The 18,830-nt window shown below is 44.6% G+C and overlaps 1 protein-coding gene across 2 annotated transcripts in view; it reads left to right on the top strand.

The window, feature by feature from the left end:
- Positions 1-12,231: 12,231 nt before the first annotated feature.
- LOC144323023 (uncharacterized) overlaps positions 12,232-18,830 on the top strand; it is a 45,609-nt gene continuing 39,010 nt past the window's right edge. Inside the window, exon 1 of one of the 2 annotated variants that reach the window (XM_077913206.1) lies at positions 12,232-13,522. The gene's annotated coding sequence lies outside the window, so the exon portion shown is untranslated. The remainder of the gene's footprint in view (positions 13,523-18,830) is intronic. The other variant, XR_013388581.1, reaches the window with a different exon arrangement.

The following is an 18,830-nucleotide window of genomic DNA, read 5'->3' as shown; positions in this document are numbered from 1 at the left end:
CTCTCCAGGCTAAATTAGTCCCTCTGATACTCTCATATAATGTTCTGTGATTTTCTCTGGGGGCACATACTTCAGTTTGGGAATTATGTATGTCTCCCCTATGGGAATGTAAGCTTAACAATGTCAGGAGCTATGTCTGTTCATTATGGATGTCCCGACCTCATACAAGGCATGACAAGTGGCAGGCACCTAGAAAAGCTTTGCTGAACAAATGAATCCTCACTAAATATGGAGAAATGAAAGCTCAGAGAGCTTAAGTTTCTTGCTCAAGATCATATATGTAGCAAGCTGTGCAGCCAGTGTGTGGACCCGTGTTCTTATCACTTTGCTTCTCAGGAGAGAAGCTTGCTCTCCCTGTGTGATGCCTGCTCCAGGCAGGGAAGCAACATGTCCAGTGTAGCTTAGCAGCAATGTGATGTTATTTGAGTAACCAGGGTGAGAATCTTGTACCAGTTGATGGGAACTTATAGGATCGGAGGAGAAAGGGAAAACCAACATTGTTATGATGCAGATGAAGTTGGCTTTCAGTTCTCACAAATGGGCAGGGCAACCCCTGATATTTGACTTAAGTTGTTTCTGGAAGACAGTAACCTAACATATCATTTTCTCCCAAAGTACTTGAATCATAGGGGATAAGTATTTATATTGCAGGAGTGACTGTCTTGAATTGAGATCTCTAGCTTTTTTTTTTTTTTTTTAAGATTTTATTGATTTATTTGAGAGAGAGAGAGAGCACACAGAGGGAGAGAGAGAAGCAGATTCCCTGGTGATCAGAGAGCCTGATGTGGGGCTCGATTCTAGGACCTGGGGATCATGACCTGAGCCTAAGGCAGACACTTAACCAACTGAACCACCCAGGTGCCCAGAGATCTCTAACTTATTAACTGGTTACCAAGTCATGTCTTGGTAGATGTAATGTAGATCCTCTGCTACCTGATGTCTACTTAATGGTTTTGCTCTAGGGACTGTATCTACATTCTTTTATTCCGTCTCTAAAACCAACCGAATGATGCTATAGGTCCACTAACTAGTTGTGGCTACCGGACTCCTCTACACAACAAAATTCTTCTTCTCCTGCATCATTGTGTTTTTACCAAGAGGGATCCATGTTTGGTTCCAAACTGATTCGGCTGATTATATTTAATGCAATAGATTACCAATGAACATCTTACAAATGTCAAAAACTGATGAAACATGGCTGCAGATGGGTGTTGTTTTTGTGAAAATGCGATCGGATGTTTCACAAAATATAAATGAGATGCTTCAAAAAACTGCTGTTAAAACTATAAACTATTGTGGTATCGAAAAACTTAAACATTTGGAAGGATTCTTCCATTAGACTTCCTACAAGCATCTTTAAGTTCTTATTCCATTTTAAGGAAACAGAAATAGGATAACTTAGATAATGCTAAACGGCTGTGATTTATGCCAGAAGGAAAAAATGAAGCTTCAACCAGCAGATCAATATTCAAGGAAAAATCCTTGGCTCAAACACCACCACATTATGTTAGTTTTTTTTTTTCTTTTTCTTTTTCAACAATAGAAAGAAATGAACTGGTTTCCCCTCAGTAGCAGTAGCAGAACATCTCAGGAATTTTTGTGTGTTTTTTGATTTTTAAATTTAAATACTCAAAGTATGTAGGCATCATTAGAAAAATGATTCCTTAGTTTAGTCATCTTTTTTAAAGATTTTATTTATTTATTAATGAGAGAGAGAGAGAGAGAAGCAGTCACAGGCAGAAGGAGAAGCAGGCTCCACGCATGAGCCCGACGTGGGACTCGATCCGGTACTCCAGGATCATGCCCTGGGCCGAAGGCAGGCGCTAAACCACTGAGCCACCCAGGGATCCCCTAGTCATCTTTTTGATTGACAGTCTCTGGAATCATATAGGTAAGAGGGTCTATATTGTGTATATAAAGTTTTATAAGAGATCCCAGATCCTTCCAAGATGGAGAATTATCACAGCCTTCAAGCTCTTCTTGTGAAAGCCAACCTCCAATCAATTCTGGAAAAATCACAGAGGAAAACATGGAATATGGGAAATACAAAATGAAACACCAAACAAAACAACAGCAACTAACCAACCAGACATACAGACAACCAAGCACTGCTCTTGGGAGATGGACCTCTGCTTTGAACTCTAGGTTGGGGTTGGGGGTGCTTGGAGGAAGAGGTCACTATAGCCTGGGGCAGAAAGCCATGGGTGCAGGTAAATTAGAACTACCCAGCTAGGGTGCTCCAGGGTTCTGGACCCATAGGAACTGAGTGAAATAATAAATATTTGTTATTGTTTTAAACTACTAAATTTTGGGGTAATCTGTAATGGCGATGAGTATACTGTCCTATTTCCTTGTTTGAATTCCCGAATTCTTGTCCTCTTCTCCTTTGCATGGCTCTTAGGTGTGCATCTGTGTAACTGAGCCCTTCCATGGTTCATGGGCTGTGCATTTATCAAGTACTTGTCTTCTTTTTGCCATTCTCTGTTTCAGACAGAGATTCAGTCTGGGAAGATCATTCTGTAATACTGATTAATTCCTTTTCCAAGATGTAGCATTGGGAGTTTAATTTTCAGTATTGAATGTAGCCTTGGAGCCCATCTCTTGGAAGAGTACACCTGAAGGGGACTTAGGTGTTGGTTTTGCTCAATCACTGGTGAAAGTCACATGACGAGAAGCAGTTCATTTTGGCTTTGAGACAAAGATAGTATTTTTGCTAATTGATGAAAGGAGAAGTGGGAGGCTTTGGATGCAGGGAGGAGATTCTTCTTTGCTTATCCATGGAAAGTGACTTTCCTTTCTTGGCCAGAGCCTTCTCAGATGGCTTTTAAAATGGGTGTTATTCTGTATGTTGACAAATTGAACACCAATAAAAAATAAATTTATTGAAAAGAAAAGGGGGGGGGGAGGAGAAAAAATAAGTGGGAAATATCAGAAAGGGAGACAGAACATGAAAGGCTCCTAACTTTGGGAAACGAACTAGGGGTGGTGGAAGGGGAGGTGGGTGGGTGGTGGGGGTGACTGGGTGGCGGGTACTGAGGTGTGCACTTGACGGGATGAACACTGGGTGTTATTCTGTATGTTGACAAAGTGAACACCAATAAAAATAAATTTATTATAAATGGTGTTCTTTCAACTAAGGATGTGTGGTTGAGAGTAAAGCTGTTGGAAAAGGCATTTGGCAGACTTGTGAACACTTTGATGAACTTGTGTCCTTCCTCCTGGAATTTCGGCAGTTCCCTGTCGAGTTCTAATGAACACCCAGAAATATTTGCCTAAGTTGTTCACTTTTGATGATTGGGAATATTATGTTCTTTGGGATCAGCATTTTGTCACACCCTAGCCTCACCATCTGGACATTTTTTTAATGTGAGGAGAGTGCAGGTTGTAATCTCCAACCGATCTTGGAATTCTCTGCTTTTGATACCCTTGTTTGTTGGGCTAGATAAGTTTTCTGTGTTAAAATTCTCTTGTGTCTTCCAGTGAAAATAAGAGCCACCCTTTACTCGGTGTTTACTCTGGGTCAGGCACTGTGCAACATGGTGTATTATCTCACTGAATTCTCCACAAACCTCTGTGGTGAGGACCACTACTACTATGGTGCAGATGGAGCAGATGAGGCTCCAGCGGTTGAAGTGATTTGTCCAAGGCTGTGCATTTAGCCTGTGCATGTGGGAAGAATTGACTCCAAGCCAGTGACATTCCAATGCTGGTGTGTTTAACCATAACACTAGGAGGCCACTTCTGCTATGCCTTCTGGAAAGTTGAGGTTGATAGAATGGAGACTACTTGTTGGCCCCACCCTCCACAGAGGGTTTCTGGAACTCTTATTTTAGCAGGTCACCCAACATCAAGCAAAGCTATGCTTTCCACAATGGGGAATGTACACATTGATCACTTCAAGCAGGATTACAGTGACCACCACAACACAGGTCAGTGCACAAATTCTACCTTTGTCCAGGGATCTCCATATAAAGGAGGCTTCATTCACTCCATCCTCTTGTGGTATGTTAACTGTGTGTGTGCTTCCATTTTGTTTTTAAGGTTTCCAGAGAACTCATAGTCACATACACTGCTTAAGCTTTGGGTAGAATTTTGGTTTTCCTGATTTGTAATCATGTCATGATAATAAAAAAATTAATTATATAATTACATTATAAAATGATACTGAACATCTATGGAATGTGCCCAGTTTGCCACTGCATAAATCTTCACAGCCATCCTCTGAGGTGGGTGCTACTTTTATCACCCTCATTATACAGATGAAGAAACTGAGGCCTAGAGAAGCTAAGTAATTTGTTCAAGGTCATTAGCTGCTAAGTGGCAGCTTAGGAACTGAGTGAGATAATAAATATTTGTTATTGTTTTAAACTGCTAAATTTTGGGGTAATCTGTAATGGCTATGAATATACTGTCCTATTTCCTTGTTTGAATTCCTGAATTCTTGTCCTCTTCTCCTTTACATGGCTCTTAGGTGTGCATCCGTGTAACTGAGCCCTCTCCATGGCTCACAGGCTGTACATTTATCGAGCACTTGTCTTCTTTTTGCCATTGGGGTCCCAGAGCATCTGTGGTCCCAGAGCTCTCCAATTTTGAAATTATAGTGCTTCCCACTCAGGTGGAATGCTTTTGCTACACTTAGCTGTTGCCTTATTTAAAGAGGATTATTCTTTTTTGTCTTCTTTAATCCATGTTGGCTTTTCAAGTTTTATGAACAGTTTTACAGTTTCCCAGTTGTTGATTCTTGGGTATGGGTGTGGGGCTGGGGGTTTCTCTGGATGAAACCGAAAGTCTACCAGTTAGCTTCAGATATTTGACAATTGGTATTCTCTGCTATATTTTCTCTTTCCATTTAACAACTTTTGTCTCAGATGGAAAAATTTATAGTTTTTTTTTAATGGCTTTTGAAAAAATTTGAGGGTTGGAGGTGATGGGTGGAAAAACAGGCAAGGGGAAGGAGAAGGTCTTTATTTTTTAGTCTGGTCTCATTTAAAAAGCTCTTTTGCTCTGTCCTTAACATTTTAGCTTTCCAGTTTCCCTCTTGTTAGTGGTTTTGCCCTGTCTCTGTTTATTTTGTGACTTGTGCCTGAAGGGATGTTTTCTCAAAAGAGAATTATCCACACTACATCTTGTTCTGGTCACGTGTTGACCATTCTCTCGGACAAGGCCTTCTTTGTGCAGGGGAGTAGAGGGTTTATTCTTGGTAACAGGGATGCCATATAGAAGCAGCTGTTAGATGGGGCAAGGGTGGGATGAGCTGCCACTAGAATAACCAGACATTTGAGTTGTAGTACCCATTTCACGATGTTTTTCCTGGCACCAGAACCACTTAGGCAGAGGTTTGGTATACAAGATCTCATGTGGGTGACTGAAGTACATCAGGATTCCTGTTGTTTTAGTCAGAACTCAACAGAAAATCTCACTCAAATCAGGGGCGATCACCCAGGAGCTACACCAGGTCATTTCACTGGAAAGCAAAGATGCTTAGGCCTCTTGAGACCTAGGGTTGGACATCACGATCACAAGTCACACTCTCTGGCTTTCAGGAAGTGCAGGGTTCCCTCTACTCCACTTTTTGGGGCTGCATTATCTTCTCTAAGCCTCAGCTTGCTTATTTTCATCATGAAGTTGTCCCAGAGTGGTTAAGGGTGTAGACTCAGGAGCAAAATGTCACCACTTCCTAAATCTTTGGCAAATCAGTTTGTGCCTCAGTTTCCTCATTAGTGAAGTGAACGTTGCCAGACTCTGGGGTTGGTGTGAGGTTTTAGTGGGCTACCACTATCAAGCCCTTAGCACAGTGCCTGGTACTGAGCAGTGCTCAATCTGTACTATAATCTTTGTCCCTTGTGACTAGCTTCCTTTGCTCTCACGTGGCCAAACGTGGTCATAGCCAAGGGTGGTATTAACCCTGCTAGTAATATTCAAGATGGCCCATAGTTATTGAACTTGTACTATTTAAGCATTTTATAAATATTTTCATTTTATCTTCATGCAATGCACATTACCCTCACATTAACTTGCCTCAAGTCACACAGGTAAATTAGAGGCAAGCCCACATATGTACTGTGTCTGCCTGAGTCTGTTCAGGCTGCTGTAATAGAATACCATGGACTGGGAGGCTTACAAACAGTGAAGGTTTATTTTTTACCATTCTGGAGGTTGCCAGTCTGAGCTCAGGGTGTGGGCATGGTCAGGTTCTGGTGAGGACTCCCTTCCAGATTACAGGCTGTCAACTTGTCTTTGTGTCCTCACATAGCAGCGAGAGGTGAGGGGACTCTCTGGGGTCCCTTTTAAGAGCATGGATCCTATTTGTGAGAGTTCCACCTTCATGACCTCATTATGTCCCATGGCCCACCATTAAACACTATCATATTGGGGGCTTAGGTTTCACCATGGCTTTTCAGAGGACAGAAAAATTCAGTCCATTGTGATGACCTTAGAAGTTTGGTGGTTCTACTGTCTGATGGTGTGGTTGGAAGTTCTTAATCTTGGTTTCTTAGTTTACTTGTTCAAATTCTTGAGGAAGAATATGATGGACTATGTTCAGTCTATGAATTTTTTCCTCTTTGGGTTAGGTGTGCATTCTTGGATCAGTCAACTGTGGCCAGAGGGGTGGGGTCATGTAGTTCCCACATTGTGGTCTAAACCACATAGAGACTGAGAACTTTTCCCAGAAAGAGAAGGTAGGCAATCAAACCTTTCTGTTATGTACCTCCCCATTAGATCCTAAAATTGTCTCATGGGTTGAGGCATTGCAGGTATCACTGGCTGCCTTTATTCTGCCGAGCTCAACTGTAGGCATAGGGGACCTTTGCCGGCAAGCTCAGTCCCACCCAGTTCTGGAGTCAATCTACACAGTGTTGGCAGTACATTGAGTGCCCTGTGTCTGCCAGCGGGTGGGGTCTGGAAATTAGTCTGGCAACCATAAGCAGCAAGTGTCTATGTGTCTACCATGCCAGTCTCCCCCCACCTCTCGCTAGGTCCTTCTGCTGATGTCCCTGCCTTGTTCTTTGGATTGCACTCAAGGTTTTTTTGTTTTTGTTTTTAAAGTAGGCTCCATGCCCAGTGTGGAGCTCAGCATGGGGCTTGAACTCACGACCCTAAGATCAAGACCTGATAGCAAGCTGATCAAGCTGATATCAAGAGTCCGATGCTTAATTGACTCAGCCACCTGGGTGCGCCTGGTCTCCAGTTTTAATGCTGTAGTTAGAGCCCCTCAGTAAGCCCGATCATTTGCCAAATGCTACTTTCCTATTTCCTGGGGCCCCAGCCACTGGCTGAGGTCCTGCCCCAATCCAAACATAAGGCTGTGAAGCACAATCTCTTTCTGCTATGACCTACTTACCCACCATATCAGGCCCCTTTGCATATGTTTCTTTTAGCTTTTATTGTGGAAAATTTCAAACATTCAACAAAAATATTGAGAGTCATATAATTAATCTAACCTTCATGTACCATTGCCTGGCTTCAACAATGATCAAATTATGGCCAAAATGACTTTGTCTGTACTTCCACTTAGGAGGAGGGGCAAGACGGCGGAAGAGTAGGGTCCCCAAATCACCTGTCCCCACCAAATTACCTAGATAACCTTCAAATTATCCTGAAAATCTACGAATTCGGCCTGAGATTTAAAGAGAGACCAGCTGGAATGCTACAGTGAGAAGAATTCGCGCTTCTATCAAGGTAGGAAGACGGGGAAAAAGAAATAAAGACACAAAAGGCCTCCAAGGGGGAGGGGCCCCGCGAGGAGCCCGGCTGAGGCCGGGGCGAGTGTCCCCAGGACAGGAGAGCCCCGTCCCGGAGAAGCAGGAGCTGCACCAGCCTTCCCGGGCGGAAAGGAGCCCGCAGGGAGTTGGAGCAGGACCCAGGAGGGCGAGGATGCCCTCAGGCTCCCCGGGACACTAACAGACACCTGCGCCCCGGGAGAGTGCGCGGAGCTCCCTAAGGGCTGCAGCGTGCACGGCGGGACCCGGAGCAGCTCGGGGGGGCTCGGGGGCGGCTCCGCGGAGGGGGCTGCGGGCGGGAGCGCGAATCCAACAGCGCAGGGTCCGGAGCACTGGGCGCCGGGACACAGCACAGGATCCGGCCTCCCCCCGGGACAGGCAGAGGCCGGGAGGGCCCAGGACAGCGAGGACGCTCCTGCCCCGAGCTGAGCAGATCAGCGGCCCCGCCCCGGAGCCTCCAGGCCCTGCAGACGGAGAGCTCCGGAGTTCCTGCGGGGGCTGAATCCAGGGCTCCAGGGCTGGCCCCGCCACTGGGGCTGTTCCTCCTGGGGCCTCACGGGGTAAACAACCCCCACTGAGCCCTGCACCAGGCAGGGGCACAGCAGCTCCCCCAAGTGCTCACACCTGAAAATCAGCACAACAGGCCCCTCCCCCAGAAGACCAGCTAGACGGACCAGTTCCAGGGGAAGTCAAGGGACTTAAAGTATAGAGAATCAGAAGATACTCCCCTGTGGGTTTTTTTTTTTTTTTCTTCTTTCTTTTTGATTTCTGATTGCTTCCCCCACCCTTTTTTCCCCTTTCTTTCTTTTTCTTTCTCTTTTTCTTCTCTTTTTTCCTTTTTTTCTTCCTTTTTTCTTTTTCTCTTTTCTTTCCTTCTTTCTCTCTCTTTTTCTCCTTTTCCCAATACAACTTGTTTTTGGCCACTCTGCACTGAGCAAAATGACTAGAAGGAAAACCTCACCTCAAAAGAAAGAATCAGAAACAGTCCTCTCTCCCACAGAGTTACAAAATCTGGATTACAATTCAATGTCAGAAAGCCAGTTCAGAAGCACTATTATACAGCTCCTGGTGGCTCTAGAAAAAAGCATAAAGGACTCAAGAGACTTCATGACTGCAGAATTTAGATCCAATAAGGCAGAAATTAAAAATCAATTGAATGAGATGCAATCCAAACTAGAAGTCCTAACGACCAGGGTTAACGAGGTGGAAGAACGGGGTGAGTGACATAGAAGACAAGTTGACTGCAAAGAGGGAAACTGAGGAAAAAAGACAGACAATTAAAAGACCATGAAGACAGATTAAGGGAAATAAACGACGGCCTGAGGAAGAAAAACCTACGTTTAATTGGGGTTCCTGAGGGTGCCGAAAGAGACAGAGGGCCAGAATATGTATTTGAACAAATCCTAGCTGAAAACTTTCCTAATCTGGGAAGGGAAACAGGCATTCAGATCCAGGAAATAGAGAGATCCCCCCCACTAAAATCAATAAAAACTGTTCAACACCTCAACATTTAATAGTGAAGCTTGCAAATTCCAAGGACAAAGAGAAGATCCTTAAAGCAGCAAGAGACAAGAAAGCCCTGACTTTTATGGGGAGGAGTATTAGGGTAACAGCAGACCTCTCCACAGAGACCTGGCAGGCCAGAAAGGGCTGGCAGGATATATTCAGGGTCCTAAATGAGAAGAACATGCAACCAAGAATACTTTATCCAGCAAGGCTCTCATTCAAAATGGAAGGAGAGATAAAGAGCTTCCAAGACAGGCAGGAACTGAAAGAACATGTGACCTCCAAACCAGCTCTGCAAGAAATTTTAAGGGGGACTCTTAAAATTCCCCTTTAAGAAGAAGTTCAGTGCAACAATCCACAAAAACAAGGACTGAATAGATATCATGATGACACTAAACTCATATCTCTCAATAGTAACTCTGAATGTGAACGGGCTTAAGGACCCCATCAAAAGGCGCAGGGTTTCAGACTGGATAAAAAAGCAGGACCCATCTATTTGCTGTCTACAAGAGACTCATTTTAGACAGAAGGACACATACAACCTGAAAATAAAAGGTTGGAGAACCATTTACCATTCGAATGGTCCTCAAAAGAAAGCAGGGGTAGCCATCCTTATATTAGATAAACTAAAGTTTATCCCGAAGACTGTAGTGAGAGATGAAGAGGGACACTATCTCATACTTAAAGGATCTATCCAACAAGAGGACTTAACAATCCTCAATATATATGCCCCGAATGTGGGAGCTGCCAAATATTTAAACCAATTAATAACCAAAGTGAAGAAATACTTACATAATAATACACTTATACTCGGTGACTTCAATCTAGCTCTTTCTACCCTCGATAGGTCTTCTAAGCACAACATCTCCGAAGAAACGAGAGCTTTAAATGTACTTCCACCTAATCTCCCACAATATTATTTTGAAGCAAATTCCAGGTCATATCATGACATCTATAAATATTTCAGTGTCCATCTCTAAAATATCAGAACTGTTTGCTTTTAACACAACCACAATCTCATTATCACACCTAAATACGCTAATAATGATTCCTTAATATTATCAAATAATCCAGCCAAAGTTTATATTTCCAGTTGTCTCATAAATGTTTTAAATATTTTTTTGCATTAATAGTTTATTTGAGTCAGCATCCAAATAAGGTCCATGTATTGTGGTTTGTTGATGAAATCTCTAGATTTTTGTTTCCATCTTTATTTTTTCCTTGTAACTTCTTTCTTTCTTAAAAAGGGTCTATTTATTTATTTATTTGAGGGGAGGTGGGAGGAGGGGAAGAGGGAGAGAATCTTCAAGCAGACTCTCCACTGAGCAAGGAGCCTGATGCAGGACTTGATCTCACCACTCTGAGATCATGACTTGAGCCAAAACTACTGAGCTAAGTACCCAGGTACCCCCCCTTGCAACTTATTTCTTAATTGGATTGTTTGTCTCGTCGAGTTTCATGGTTGGGACTCACTAATGGGACATTCCTGTGTGAATTAGTATTTGGTTAGAAAGTCTTGGTAGTGTTAGATTTGATTTCTCTTGGCAAGACCACTTCATAGGTGGTGCTGTGTTCCTCCACCAGAGGCACATGTCTGGTTGTCTTTTTTTGTGGAAGTAGCAGCTGCTGGTGCTCAGTGAAGATGTTTATTAATATTAGGGCTTGCAAAAATGGTTTGCTTTTGAATTCTATATTTCCTTCTTCATTTATTAGGTAGAATACATTTTAAAAAAAGAAACTTCACTTCATCTGCTATTTGGTTACCCAAAGGCATAGTCCACATAGAAAAATTAGATAAATGCTTGATACTTTTTCTTTTTTTACCATCTTTATGAATATGGAATTAGTTCACTGGCATCATCCAACAGTGAGCAATTAGGGTTTTCTGAGAAGTATCATTAAAACCCATAGATTAGAGCAGTGTGGGCGGCTCAGTGGTTTAGCACTGCCTTCAGCCCAGGGCCTGATCCTGGAGTCCCAGGATCGAGTCCCAGATAGGGCTCCCTTTGTGGAGCCTGCTTCTCCCTCTGCTTGTGTCTCTGCCTCTCACTCTGTGTCTCTCATAAATAAAATCTTAAAAAAATAAAACTCATAGATTAAATGTATTTCATAGGTTCCAATCCATTTCAGTTATTATATTTATTCATGATCAAACTATTCCATCTTTGGCCAGTGGAAGCCTCTTCAACTTGCCTCCTGTGTCCTTTTAATATCTTCTCTCCCTTCAGCACGTTGACTGGAGCCCAGACTGAGCCCATGTTTTTTTAGGCTATTTGTTTATTTAGCACAATATCTGGCACAGAGTGAGTGGTCAACAAATGGTAGATATGAATGTTTTTAAAAATCTTAACCTCCTTATCCAGGGCTAGTGCTATGACTGGATTTCTTTAATACCTGCTTCATCCCCTGATGACTTCTGGTGGGGAAGGGAGCTCTTTTCATACATTTATGTCCCAATCTCCACTCCTTTCACTAATCTTTCCCCCAGGGGGAGGAGGAACATATATCATTGGTGAGAATGAGACCAGGGAGAGTGAGTGTATATAATATAGCCCCTTTTGAACTCTCTCTCTCTCTCAGAGATGGACTTTGTCCACAATGTGTGTGTGTTCGGTTTGCCCCTGCCTCCTCTGTGAGTATGCAGCTCAGGGCAGGTCTGGCATCTGGCAGGGGTTGCCTGTGTTTGGTGGTGTGTTGGGGGGTAGTGGTGTTGCAGGGGTGGGGGGTGTAAGGAAATCTGCAGTTATACCTAAGACCGGGTGTGTAAACTGAATGCAGGAGGGAAAGAGTGGAGCAGTACTTTCGGCTTCATACCCCTGCTGGTCTCTACTTCAGCTGTAGCAACCATAAAGCTGATAACGAGGGTCCTTATTAACTCCCCTTTCCACTTCTCAGATGGCTTGTCATTTTTTCTTTGGGATGACCTGGCAAATGCCCCCCCCCCCCCCCCGCTTTCCTTTCTCCACCAGCCAGTGACTGGCGGGGTCTTGTGTCTCCCCCTGGCAAACTTTGCCCAAGTCCACAGAAGAAAGGCTCTTGTAGAAGAGCAGATGTCACCCGGAGGAATAGCTGTGAGGTAGTAAGCTGAACAAACAAGTCACGTCGCACATTTCTTAAACAGGTGTGACTAAGGCATGGATTCTCTAAGGAGCAAAGAAAGTCTACTTGTAAACCTTTTAGACATTCAGGGAACAGAAGATTTTGTGGACCTTCTACAGTGCTTTCCAGCCAGCCGCCTTGTGGGCACACGTGTATGCCTCTTAGCACTTGTCCATGTGCGTGGGGGCTGAAGTTGTCAGAGCTACATCCCTCCCAGACTGGAAGCCCCAGCTCTGTTCTTTTTTGGTTGATGTGAAGTAAGGTGGGGGCTGATAGTTAGGGTGTGTCAGTCCATTTGGGCTGCTCTAACAAAATATTATAAATGAGGTGGTTTATCAACAACAGAAATTCATTTCTGACAGTTCTAGAGTTTGGCAGTCCAAGATCAAGATCATGAACAAGCTCTGGTGAGGGCCCTCTTCTGGGTTTCAGACTGTTGCCTTGCCTATGTTACCACATGTTGGAAGGAGTGAGGGAGCTCTCTTGGCTCTTGTAAAGACATTACTTCCACTCCCAAGAGTCCCATCCTCATTACCTAAGCACTTCTCCAAAGTCCTTCTTTCCTTCTTTCCTTCCTTCCTTCCTTCCTTCCTTCCTTCCTTCCTTCCTTCCTTCCTTTTCTTTCTTTCTTCCCTTCTTTCTTTCTTTCCCTCCACACCAGAGCCAGAGGCTTGAACTCATGACCTGAGATCAAGACCAGAGCTGAAATCAAAAGTCAGGCATGACTGAGCCACCCAGGTATCACCAAAGTCCCACCTTCTAATACCATCACACTGGGGATTAGACTTCAGCAGTTGAATTTTGGGAAACTCACACATTCAGTCTAAGCAGGGTATAGCTTGGACTAATATGAAATAGAACCCAAATAATGATATATTAAATCAGGTAGAGATTTATCTTTTTTCTCATGTAAAAATCTAAGCTGACATAGTGGCTCTTCTTCACAAAGGCATTGGGAGCCAAAACTCCTTCCAGTTTTGAGTTCCAATCTTTGTTTTTTCTTTTTTTTAGATTTTATTTATTTATTCATGAGAGACACACAGAGAGAGGTAGAGACGAAGCAGACCCCCTGCGAGGAGGCTGATGTGGGACTCATCGCAGGAGCCCGAATTCATGACCTGAACCAAAGGCACACACTCAACCGCTGAGCCACCCAGGTTTCCTCCACCCCTGCTCCAATCTCTGGCTGCAGTAAGGTGAGCATTTCTTTATATGGTGCTAAAGAGGTTCTTGTGCTTTTGTACCTAGGTTTTAGTTGATTTTTAGTTATTCTCAGACTTTTGTTGTCTATTTTCAAAGCATACATAGTTCTCCAGCAATAGCTATTTAGTTCCATTAACTTTATAATGACTATTTTCACCTTTTTTCTCCGTATTTTTCAAAAGCCTGATATGTGGCACCCATTAGTACCCTTTCTTCCACCAGGATCCCATTCTGGTTCACTGTGCGTGGTGATTTTTACCAGTTTTACCTCCAGCTTTGTCAGGGACTGAAACATCCTGATATCAAAGGTAACGGGGTTCTCACTGCCTGTGGGCAGGCAGGATATGCAGTCCCAGATGTCCCCCCTTAGCAGCCACTGGGATGGAGATTAAATGGCAATAGGTCTGCTGGGGAGTGTACTCAGAACCCACACCTGCTGTGGGAGGGAGGGAAGCAAGATTGGACAGAAAGTAGCCTTTGGTTGCAGTTTGGGTTCAACGAAAGCTTTGGCTGACAGCTGTGGGTGCTCTGAGGCTGACCTGGCTCCTCGGACTTGTCTCAAGTTTGGGCAAGGGGCTGCACTGTTATGTCCCTGTATTTTCCAGTTACCACTGCAGGCTACCTCTGGGAAGAGGGGAAAATCTTTGAGTGAGGTGGCTTTCTTCAGGGAGCAATTTCTGGAATGGGCTGACAGTTGAGGGTCCTCAGCCAGCAAAACTCTCAGCAGCTGAGGGAATAAGAAAACAAAATGACCATAATATTTTGTAGATCTACCCATTAAGAAGTTGAGTCGGTTTTTGCACCTCTTGAACCTGACTTGGCTTCATGTCTGGCTTTGGGCAATGGGACAGGAGTACGTGAAGGAAGAGTCTTGAAAAGGGCTTGTCTTTTGGGGTTTGCCTCAATTGCTGTTGAGAACCTTCCAGTGGTTTGTGAAGAAGCCTAGGCTAGCCCCCCTGAGAGGAGAGAGGCCCCTCTCAGCACAAGTGAGTTTCCAATGTGGGAATGTGTGTGGCATCCTAGAGCAACCAGGCCTGGCCAAAGAGGCCCAGACCACCACCTGGCAGACACAGGGTTGGGATCGTGAGCCATGCTGTGTTTATTGTTTTCAGCCACTATGTTTTAGGGATCATATATGACCCAGAAAAAGTTTATTGATGAGTAGGCCATCAGGAACCTGGCACTTAGTCTGACCAAATGGGGAAAGTGTCTTAGGATTTGGCAAATTTTTATGATTTTATTCTCCTCCTTGCCTCCCCCAGCCCCGGTTTCTAGATTTCTAATAAAACTCTTGTCAAACCCATGTTTTTTTCAGAGCCTTCACAAGGCACCCTTTCAATTACCCTCCTTAGCTCAGAAAAAGGGAATCTAAGAGGCCTTCACTATTCATATTTGCTAAAGAAAATACATGTTTCCAGAGCTGCCAGTATTACTGAACAGAAAACACAATTACAACTGGAAAAAGCCAAGGACTGTTATTTGATCATAAATGTTCTAAAGATAGCTGTATGCTGATTATTAGTTGAACTGAGGTTTTGAAGGAGCATTTGAGGACCTGATTCAGTGAAGTAGATGGAAACACACGCAGATGAAAAAGAAAGATCAAATCCAAAGGAAACGCAAATCAAGCACCTTCCAGGTGTTTATTGAAAAAATATTTTCATGGTATGTGGCTCTTGGCCCTTGAAAAATGTTTGTTGAACGGGCAAATGAATATATGGATGGTAGGAATATATGCTCCTGTGCTCAAAAAATGTGCTACCCTCCTGCCCTGGCTGTGAGATTAGAAGGATCCTCTGGCGTTTAGATGGAGGCACTCGATTCAGTTGTCTGAAGGCTTTCTCTTCTCAGACCCCACAGAACTCCGCTCGAGTTCCATCACTTCCTCTGTGTGTCAATCCCCTCTCCCATGTTCTGTTTTCCCTTCTGAAAACAGGATTGGAAGCATCTAGAAAGCCTAGGTTTTGGGCTGCTCCCTGGGGTAATGGGATTTGCCTGGAAAAATGGTGACCTGGGTTTACTTCCTTACTCAGCCTCTTGCCAGCTGTGTATATGACCTTGGGCAAGTTATGCACATTCTCTGCCTCAGTTTCCAAGCCTGTAAAATGGGACAATAATAGCACCTGCGGGTTGTTGGGAGAATTTGGGATAATCTACGTGAAGTTCCTGGATTGTGGATGCTAAATAGCTAGAAATCATTTACAATGAGTAAGCCATAGATAGGAGGAGAATTGGGAGAATATAGTTTGTACATCCTTAACGGGCCTCATGAAATCTCGACTTTCTGAGCTTGTTCCTAACTGTCAAACACAGGGGAAGCCCCTCTGTGCCCATTCAGCTCCACAGCTTCGTTCAGCATTCCGAACTCGCTCTTCCGGACTCTTCCCTCCTCCAGATCCCCCCGGGGACAAGTCACACTTCTCAAGGTGCTAACTCAAGTGACAGCTGCCTTTTATTCCATATGTTTCTCATTCCAAAATGTTGTTTTAAATATTTTCAGCTACTAAGCATACACTCTGCTTGCCTATGTTTTGCCTTATAATTTCTTTCTTTCTTTCTTTCTTTCTTTCTTTCTTTCTTTCTTTCTTTCTTTCTTCTTTCTTTCTTTCTTTTTTTCTTTTTCTTTTTCTTTCTCTCACATTTCAGATGCCTGCTTTTGGGTTTCACATTATTCTGTGGTTTCCTACTCATTTGCCCCGCCCTCTAATTGTTCCACCAGCACTTAGTCTCCCGACCTGCCAAGCCGTCTCCCCCTTGTCCTGATACCCCCAGCTCTCCCCAGGGCTGTCCCTAACCCAGCGGCCTCTCGAGTGCTTTGCAGAATTGCAAGTCCTCTGTTTATCCTGCCCCCTTCCCTGCGCGTTCATGGCAGCATCTCCCTCGGGCCCCCATTTCCTGCTCTTATTCTTGGCTCCCTGCCAGGCATCACACATTCACATACAACCCTGCCTCCCTCACAGAAGGGAAAGGCTGGCAGTTGCCATTCATGGAATGCTCCTTTGCCACAAAGGGCCACAGGCAGGGTGTTCTGGGTTTCCTGACGTGCCCAGGGCAAGGTAGGAGGGCTCCGGCCCCAACAGTTATTTCCAGTAACGGCGAGTCAGGCTGGAGAACAGTGTGGTGTTTGTGCTGAAGAGAAGAGAGGACGGACTGTTGGTTTCCTAACTGACTAACACGCAGGTCTGCGAAATGGGAATCTGGATAATACCCACCTCCCCGCCTTATTGTGAGGATCATGAATGCAGAAGACTTCGCGCAGCGGAGAGTGCTGTTCGTTCCTTAATCCTTTATTTTTTCTCTTCCTCTTTTTGGTTGCTAAACCCCTAGGGTCGGTCAGAGTCCCAGCAACAAGGAGAGTGGCACCTCAGCGGGATGAATTGAAGGGAGTATAATGAAGGGATCGTGTATAGACTTACAGGGGTGTGGGCTGAGGATGCGGAACTCCTGGAACGCCAGGCCAGAAGCCTGGCACACGCTGAGTGGCCAGGAAGGCGGTGTGGCCGCCCACACCTGCTGAGAGCTGGAGCCCTGGTATGGGCACATGGCAGACTGGCGCTTGCCAAGCGCTCTGGGGTCTTAGCAAACTCAGATCATTTCCTCCCCTCTTTTCCAGGATTCTAGATTTCTAATGAAACCTAGGCAAGTCCAAATGTTTCCTCCCACCTTCCTTCCCTCCTTCCTTCCTCTGTCAAGGCTCCTTCTCTCTGTCTTCCTTCCTTCCTTCCTTCTCTCTCAAGTCTCTTCTCTTTTCTTTTCTCCTCTTTTCTTTTCTTCTTTCTCCTTTGAGTGGTTGGGGAAGAGCCATGGCTCAGGTGGAGGAGTGCAGCCACTGTCACATGACAGCCATCAGAGAGGGTAGGGCTTTAATATCTCCTCTTCTCTCTTCCTTCCCACGGCTTCCATTGGCTGAATGCAACAGAAGCCGCAGGGTGAGGGGCCTGGGAGATGAAGTCAAATAGTGGTAGCCTTCTGAGCACATGGTGAATGGACCTGGAAGAGCACAGAATCATCTTGCCATTTGTCACTTATTTGCCAGTCACTTTGTGCAAGCCTCCAAACCTCAGTTTCCTGTAAAGTGGGCATGAAATGAACCTGTTTATCTACCTCACAGGACTAACATGGTCATCAAATGAAAGCACTGGGATCACTTACTTTGTAGCATGCTCCCGTCTTCATCTGTGTTGGCTCACTTAAGTGCCCACCCTTCCAAAGGCAGAGGGACTCTGGGTTCAGAGGGAGTGGGTTGTCAAGTGCGGCTTGGTTGAGTTTTCTAACTATGAGATTATAGGCAAGTAACTCAGTTGCTGTTTTACTTTGGGTTCCCCCTAAAGGAGGTCCTGAGACAAGTATTTGAGTTCAAGTAATTTATTTGGGAACTGATTTCAGAAAGCATAGATGGTGGGGTGGTGGGGGGATGTGAGGCAGGGAGGGAGGAAGGCTTATAGTGGGTCTCAGTCCCACGGGGACTCTGAGAGCCTGTATAGGATAGACATCCTTGGATTGTTCTACTGCAGAGGGCAGGTGCTGGGGTGTTTATCCACCAACTCCCATCCTTCATTGGTTGAGGGTTGCTCCTGGGGCTCTAACTCTCTTTGTGGGCAGAGAAGACTCCAGCAGCCAGAGAGACCCAGGAAGCCATGTAGATGCCCTCCAATGAGCCACGACATGGCTGGGGGACCAATGCCATCCGTTCTGGCATCCTAATTAGTAACATAAGAGGCCTATCTCACAGGTGAAGATCAAATGATTAATGATAAAAAGATTAAATGTCTGCCAAATACCTAGCCCATGGTAGATGTCCGGGAAATAAGAGGTATTCATAATAAGATGGGCAAATATTATCCCTGTATTATAAACTGAGGTGAATGGGATGCAAAGAAGTTAAGACATTTGCCCTATGTCACATTGACAGTGCTTCAGTGGCCAAATCCCAAAAGACTCCATTAGTTCCTCTTCCACTCTGCCGTAGCCACCTCCTGGGAACGGACTCCATGTGCGGAGTGCTTTTGCATCACAAAGTGTGAGAAGCTCCATAAACATAAAATGTAGTCCCAGACGTGCTAGCTCAGGTCCAAGTTAAATTGACCCTGGGTAGCTCTTCCCTCAGTCCCAATCCCCACAAGCTCAAATGTACATTTTCTTAGGCCCTCAGGGTTTTCCATTCTGTGCCCCCACCATCCCCAGCCCTTCATTAGTGATGCTTAGGTGTCTCCACATATTTCAAAGGGTGCCAGAAAGTCTCCAGACAAAATAAAATATGCTGTAAAACACTAAGGGTAAGACTCTAGATACCTTGTTCTG

The sequence above is a fragment of the Canis aureus genome, chromosome 11, assembly GCF_053574225.1.
Source record: "Canis aureus isolate CA01 chromosome 11, VMU_Caureus_v.1.0, whole genome shotgun sequence".
Classification (NCBI taxonomy): domain Eukaryota; kingdom Metazoa; phylum Chordata; class Mammalia; order Carnivora; family Canidae; genus Canis; species Canis aureus.
The sequence above is the reverse complement of the archived record's forward strand: the minus strand, read 5'-3'. Positions and strand labels throughout refer to the sequence as shown.